Genomic DNA, 7,536 nt, shown 5'->3' with positions numbered 1-7,536 from the left:
GGTGCACGATGCAGAATGAGCGACGGGCCCCTGCGCTGGGGAGCTTGCAGCCCAATTAGCTCATGTTTGCTCGGTGCTGTGCGCACACAAAGAACGGTGTGAGGGGCTAAGCACGCTGTGTGCACAGTGGGATATTGAAATGTAAAACAAACATAGGTTAGAGCCAGCCTGCAGTGGCAGCTTAGTCAAATGTGGCAAAAAGGGCTGGGGGTGGAACGAATAAACTCCTCTCCGGTTCTTCCTTCCCAATTGCCGTGCGCTGGCTCCAGCAGCCGCTGGCTCGCACATGCGTGGAGGAGGCGCTGGAGAAGAGCCGCTCTGTGCACGGCGTCTCCCACGCACCGGCCCAAACAAACCTCCCCGGCTGTAGATCTCACCGTAAGCACCGTTTGCTCTTGGTTGCCTGAGGTTTGGCTTCATTCTCGCGCCGAGGAGCACTGCAGCATGTCAGTGCTGCTCTGCCCGGTCCGCAGCATCCCCTGGGGAGAAGGGGCTTGTGCAGGTGGCTGCCGTATCGCAGAGGAAGGCCACAAACGTTGTCCTGCGGAGAGCCCCACTGGAGGCGGGGGGCTGGGACACCTTCTCATCCAAAAACCTCATAGATGGAGCTTAGTCTGTCCCAGCACCAAAACGCGGCCACCCTTGGGTCTGCAGGGCGGTGCCGGGGAAGAAGGGGAGGGCAGGGAGCTGGGGGCGATGCGGCAGCCACCGCAGGGGGATGTGGCAGGGGAGGGTTTTGGTCTCAAATGCTGTGTTGGTTTAAGGTGAGTCTCAGTTTTTTTCCCTTGGGGCACCGTGACCCCGCGCAGGGTTTTCCAAAGGTGGTGACAACCCGCCACTCCTGAGAGCAGAAAAACTTGCTTGGCTTCCCAAAACAGGGTCACAGTCTCTCCTTCCTGGTGGGTCACATATAGTTTAGATGGTCAGTGTCGGCGGAGCAGTGGGTGAGGAGAGGGGAGTGGGGAGCACATGCGTTTTCTGTCCCAGGAACAGATGCCTCTTCCCTCAACCTGCTGCCCACGTTGTCCCTGGCCGTGGGTCCCTGCGCCTCCGCGCCATCCCTTTCTGCAGGAAGCTCCCAGGGCGCTAGGGGGGCCACGCAAAGGATTCAGAGATGGGAGTGGGAGTGCCAGAGGGGGGCTCACTGCAGGGTTTGCATCCCCAGGTCCTGGGTGGGCTCGCAGCTGCTCCCCCCGCCATCCTGGCCTGGCTGGCAGTGAGCCTGGTGGGCGTTTGTGCCCCTTGAGGGGAAAGCAGTGCCAGAGCTTATGGGCAGGGAAGGTGATCTTTATTTACACCATCTTTAAGCAGGTTTATTTTACTTAGCCATGATCTCATGCTTGTTTTCTCATTGATCCCACTTGCTCCCCCATCTCACGAGCACCCAGGCGCATGTGCCCAGGGTCACTTGTGGGTGATATGGGGACAAGGGACACCAGCCCTCGAGTCCTCCGGACCCCTCTGAGCAATCATGTCTTGATTGGCAATGACAAAGTTGCTCTTTGAGCAGGTGTTTTATACCCATTAGGAGTCATCAGTTGCTGCAGGGTGGTCCTTTGCCTCCAAACCTTACTGACCCCAGCCTCTGTAGCCCACTGGCCGGGTTGCCGCTCGTGGTGTGGTCCTCCTTGTTTGGAAGATGCGTCTTGTTTCCAGCAGGCTAATGGCACGGGCTGGTGTATGTCCTGTGTGAGGCGGCTGCTGTCCTGCTGGTGATGGGATGGAGGTCTTCTGCTGGTGGGTTGTCTGTGCCGTAGCCTTAGCAGGGTGTGGGCACAGTGTTCACACCAGTGTCAGTGTTTGTGCTACCAATCTCTCTGCATCCAGTGCCTTGGCTCCCCAGCGGGGTCTGGCTCCACTCTCCATGGGTCTGTGGGAGACAGCCCCAGGGAGGCGGGTGCTGTCCCAGTGGGGCCAGTGTCCTGTGCAGGCATCTGCCCTGAAGATGCTGAAGGTGGTGTGAAGAACCCTGCCGAGGAGTGCTGCTGCCTGGTGCCCGCTTGCCCCCACAGGCCGCTGGCAGCCCACTCCCTCTTTGCTTTCTGGATCTGGAGGCAGTGACTCTAAGAGAGAAGTGTGAAGGGAGAGCCAGGGAGGAACGCCTTGGACCCACACGGGGTTTTGGAGGGCCATGTCTGTGGTCCCATCCCCTCTGTGCTCGTCCCCCTTGGGGATGGATGTGGCCTGTGATGTGCCTGTTCTCCCGTCCACCAAGCTACAGGGATGGAGAGGTCACCATGCCCTTTGGTGCCAAAACTGCCTCTGCCGGGGTGTGCGCTGAGCTCAGCACAGGGTGTTGATAAGCCTTTTCCCAGCCCGAGGTCGTTAGTTGTGCTGAGTCAGTGGCAGTTGCTCGGGTTTCAGGCCACCCTGGTCACTGCAGTCCTGCAAGGTTGGTCGCTGCAGTCGCACAAGGTGGGACACCAGAGGTTCACCTCCCTGCCTGGCAGTGGGCACACCAGGAGATGAACCTGATCTTCCTGTGACGGTGGTCCTTGTTTTCCCCTCCCACAGCCTGACCACATCTCCTTGTGAAGGAAGAAGGATGCAGAGACAGTCAGGTAGTGGGGATGCTTGCTTTCTGGGAGACATGGTCTGGCTCCTCAGCCTGGCTTTTCTGCTGGCTTCGTGTGGCCATGGGCAGCTCCATCAGCAGCCCTGCGCCCTGCCTGCCCATCCGCCAGCCGAAGTGAGTAATGCCCTACCTGCTGGAGCAGGACGCCAAGGCTGGGTGAGCGCAGGCATGCCGAGAAGCCTGGCTTAGTCATCTGAGCGCTCCCAAGACTTTGTTTTGGTGTTTTGCTACTCCAGCTGTCTGTGAATCCCCTAGCAAATGAGTTTGCTGGCAGGGTGCTTCAAGGGAAAGACAGATTTTGAAAAATTGCATTCGCATAAAATAAATGCCTTATTTTCAATTGGAAATCTGATTCTCTGGATTAGTGCCCACCCAACCGGAGAGGAGCATATGCTGGTGTATCAACAAAACAAACAGGGCACTGAATATTCAAGGCAAACCTTACACACTGGAAATGCTTCATAGAAAGTATCCAGCAAATCACTTCCAATGGCAAATCTCATACATTCACTGTCCATTCACAGCCACTGCAAAGCAGAGAAAGGAGGATTGCCTTTCTCTAGTACTCTGCACATTTTCTGACCCTATTTTACCATCTTTCCTCTAAGACCTAGATTGGATAGACCATATATTGTGATTTCTGCTTCTATGTTATTGCTTCATTTTCCCAGCTGCAGTCCTGCCCACTCCTGTGTTTCTTGACTTGCCCATTGCTGTCGCTCCTCCAGGACAGAGGCTGCTCCAAGGGACGCCTGTCTGTGGTTGGCATCTGGAGGCACTGCCTCATACACAGCTAACGGGAACCTCTCCCAACACCTTCTGGAGGTGAAGGCACCCACCCAGCTCTGTTATTCACAACAATATTTTCTCTTCTAGGCATTAAATATTGGGAAAAGCACAATGACAATGGTATAGCTGGGAGTAGGATCTGGTCTGGCAGTGCTGTGGGGTTCATTTGGACCTTTAAGATACGATCGCAGAGTGCTGTCACCAGAGTATTGCAAAATACTGAATTATCTTACACGTTTGGTGTGAAAATTTAGCTTAGGTATTTTTTACAGTGACTTTAAGACTGACCTACAGTGTCCAGTGATCTCTCACTCTGTATACCAAGTAAGGTATCTCCTCCAGTTGGAGGGAGGTTGAACTTGTCTTACAGGTCAGAGTTCAAGCTGTTCCTGGAGCATGTGAGCAGAAATCTCCTCTCCCTCTTTCTGCTGCATGTGCTGTTCCTAGAACATTTACATGATTTACTTTTAGCTGGTTGCTCCCAATGGTTATTTTAATGGTAACGCTGCAGCTATATAATTTGCATAAGCTTTTCTAAGCACAGCACCATAAAAGGTGAGATTAGCTGGAACAAGCAGTCTAGAAAAGTATGGGTTTGGGTATTTGGAAGTGGGTTTCCATGGGTATCTGGGGGTGAAGGGACCAGGGAAAAGGCAGGAGAATGATCTTGAGATCAGCTTCGTAGGAGGTGTGATACGCCGCAAGGGCTGTGTTACAGGACTGAGCATGATGTGATGGCTCCTTCGGGCAGCGGAGTTGGAGGCGCCTAAGAGAGACGGGACAGAGCTGGACCGGTGGCATCAGGACTCTCTTGCTCCTGAAATTTCTCCGTGCAGTGCTGGGTGAAGAGACAGGAACCAGTTTGGCTGAGTGGGTGAAGGCTTGCGTTTGGGAGGTTTGTGGACAGGAGAGCTTAGAGCAGGAGGTGCTACCACCATCTCCAGGGGGAACCTGTTGCTTTTGGCCACCAGGAGCAGAATATCTGCTACTGGGGGAAGGGGGCAGCATCAAGGACTTGATAGGAAAGGACAACCTGTACTGATCCCTGTGACAATCCCCCTCACCCCGCCATCCTGCGGCAGGATGTTCCTCCTACGAGCGTGAACACGGTGCCTAGGAACAAGCTGCAGGACCTTACCACTGGGTAGTGGAGTGTTGGTGGCAGAGAAGGGACTCAGAGGTTGCTAAGTCTCCTTGTTTATTTGCTGAAGGTCCAACAGCTCCCTCAGTCAGAGACACACTCTTCTTGTTAACAAAAAGACAGTGAATTATTTAGCAGCTGAAAATGCCAGATGGCGATGGCTCTACTGCTTACAGGAGGAGGGGAGGTGGGGAGATGTGCACATGGGGAGAACAGATTGAGGGCGTCTCTGTAGGAAGGGACTGACCCCGGCCGGAGGCCCTGGTGGCCCCTGTGGTTTCACAGCCGCCTGACAGCGAGCGGGAGGCAGGTGGGCCGGGGCAAATGGCTGCTGCTTGTCACAGTGGCCCACTTGTTTCCCACGGGTCTCCCTTTGTTGGAGTTCCCTCTTCAGGGGTTGTTATCCCAATGGGGCCATGCTGGGCCTCAAAGTACGGGACTCCCAACCCCAGCTGGGAGGCAGGCCATGACTGAGGGCACTATAGGGAGGCTTTGCCAGCCCATCTCTCACTTCACAGCTCGCTGCAGGGGTGGTACTTCAGCCCCAAGTCTACTGCGATGCCCTTTGGAGCAGTATCAGTGTATCTCAGGTGACCTGGCAGTTCTTTTGCGAGCCACACTAATGGTCAGCCGTCCCGGCTTGGGCTATGATGTCTCCAGACGCCATGGACTGGCCGGATCAATACATATATGGCTAGGGACCACTGAGGAGAACTGTAGGCAGCATGGGCAAATCTGTAGCAGACACTGAAGCCCATGCCCCAGGTGACACTGCACCATATCCACAGTAAGAGGGACTGTCATGGGTCTGCGTGTCCTGGGGATCTTGATGCCTGTAGTTCAGTGGCTTCTGACATCTCTTCAAGGCACCTATGCAGGTAGCCGGATGCCAGCCTAGCCCTGGAGTGGGGTGAGCCTCGGGCTCTGCGGGGCTCATAGCCTTGGTCCAAGCATCCCAGACACTCTTTGGCTTCTAGTGGAGATTTTTCTTTGGGCTGGAATTTAGGCTTCAGAAGTGAAGAAAATAGCAAGTCACCATCTCTCTGTGTTTAATTTGGAAACTGCAGGCACCAAGACTAATTCTTAAGCTCTTCAACCCTGTTGAGAGCTTGGGTTGAGAATCCCTTGGGCATCCCTGGTGTCCACCTGATTGCATTTGCCAGGCTGTCAGAGCCTTTTTTTTTTTTGTCAACTCAGTGTTTGAAAGCCTGCCTCTTCCTCAGTCTTTCCTTTCCCCAGATGAGGAGGTCAAAGAGGGTCAGTGTCTCAGGCATGTCATCTGTAGCAGCTCCTGCCCCAGCACCCCCATGCTACCAGCTCTGCTCAGCCATGGAGTGGGGGTGTCTGGGCTCCTCAGGAGCTTTAGGACAGGACTAATCTCCTCAAGCAGGAAGCTGCACAGTCTGAGAGAGGCTGAGGCTACAGCACTGCACATAAAACCATGTGCTGCTGTAATCTCCCATCTGTCACACTGACACAGCAGAAGTAAATGTTTCCCAACAAAAGCAAATCCGTGTAGAGCTCAGGAAGATCCCCTTTCTAAGCCGAGGCGTTTTGTGCGTGCTCTCCCCAAGGACCTCTCAATCAGGTTTCCTTTGGTGTTGAAGCAGAGTTGATCCTGTTTGGTCTCGATGGGAAAAAACCCACCATAAACACTTTGCATCTCCAGGTCCCTGGAGGTGCTGACTGTCTTTGCATCCTCCTCCGTTGCTTAATGAGACCGTGGCTCTTGCTCCTCTTCCTCCGTCCTGTCTGTGTGGGCTGTGAGCATCCTGCAGCAGGGATCAGCTGCGGCTGGTGACTGCAAGGACTGCAGCAAGATCCCAGTTGTGGCTGGAATATAGATAAAAAGGAAGGAGATGAATGAATGCCCAACGGCTTGAATACAAAGCTCAAAGGAGTACAAGTTAATGGGCATGATGAGGTTTCTTGTGGCCTTTGCACAGGCCACAATATATTGTGCTCACTATTTCTGTGGGGCAAGGCACTCACGTAACTCCTTATAAACTTCAGGCAGGCCAGAAGATGTTCTTGTCAGGAGCACAAGTCCTTGAGAATAGGGACATAGAATAACTGAGGTTGGAAAGGACCCCTTGGAGGACAGCTGATAAAAGCTCCTGCTCAAGACCGGGCCAACTTCAAAATTACGTTTGGTTGCTCAAGGCCTCCAAAGTCAAAGTTTCGTTGTCCATTTGTTCACCCCAGTAACGTCAGTCTTCCCCTAAGCAGTCTTCAGCCCTCTGGGTTTATCTACCTAAAAAGTACTAGACATCTTACCTCAGGGCCTTTTTGGAAGAGACATTAGGGACCCAGCCCGGTTGCCATTTTGAAAACTCCCCAATGACCTGTTAATGGACCGTCCTGAGAACACCCTGAAGACCCCTCACTGTCCCAGGGTGCCTCTCACCCCGGCAACGTGGTTGGTCTCACCACAGTCAGAGCTGTCCTCCTCTGAAGGCCATGCAGCTCTCCAGGCCCACAAGCAGCTGGCTGAAGGTGCTGGCGGGGGCTTCAAGGCATGGAGACATGACAGGCATGCAAGGAGGAGAGACTCTGGCCCTGTTGTCCCCACCCCATGTTTGTTAGCGTTTGCTGTGCTGTCCTCCTGTAGTTGTAGTGAGTGCAATGGCCATGCAGCACTGTCCTGGCATGCAGGTCTGTGGCATCCCTGTGACAGACATGCTGGTTCATGGTGGCTGCTGTAGGGTGCTTGTTCCCAGGGGTCCCAGGCACTACACGTTTGGAGAGGATCCTCTCCTACTTAAAGCATGGTGATAGGAAAGGTTTTGGAAACATGACACAATCTTGGCCATTAATGGCCTTTAAGTGTTTCCTACCAGTGCGGGCTGTAGCCCACGGTATCAGCTCCTGGGGAAATGGGGGGAACCTTGGCATTTAGGGTTTTGAGAAGCTGATTCTTCTGAAGACTTCAAGGTGTCTTGGAAGGAGCAATCCTGCTCTGGTGGACAGATGGAAGGGAGGTCCCATGACTCCTGAGTCACACAGACCGTGATGCTGGAGGAGAAGGGAG

This window comes from Calonectris borealis, chromosome 5, assembly GCF_964195595.1.
Source record: "Calonectris borealis chromosome 5, bCalBor7.hap1.2, whole genome shotgun sequence".
Classification (NCBI taxonomy): Eukaryota; Metazoa; Chordata; class Aves; order Procellariiformes; family Procellariidae; genus Calonectris; species Calonectris borealis.
Note: the sequence above shows the minus strand (reverse complement) of the source record.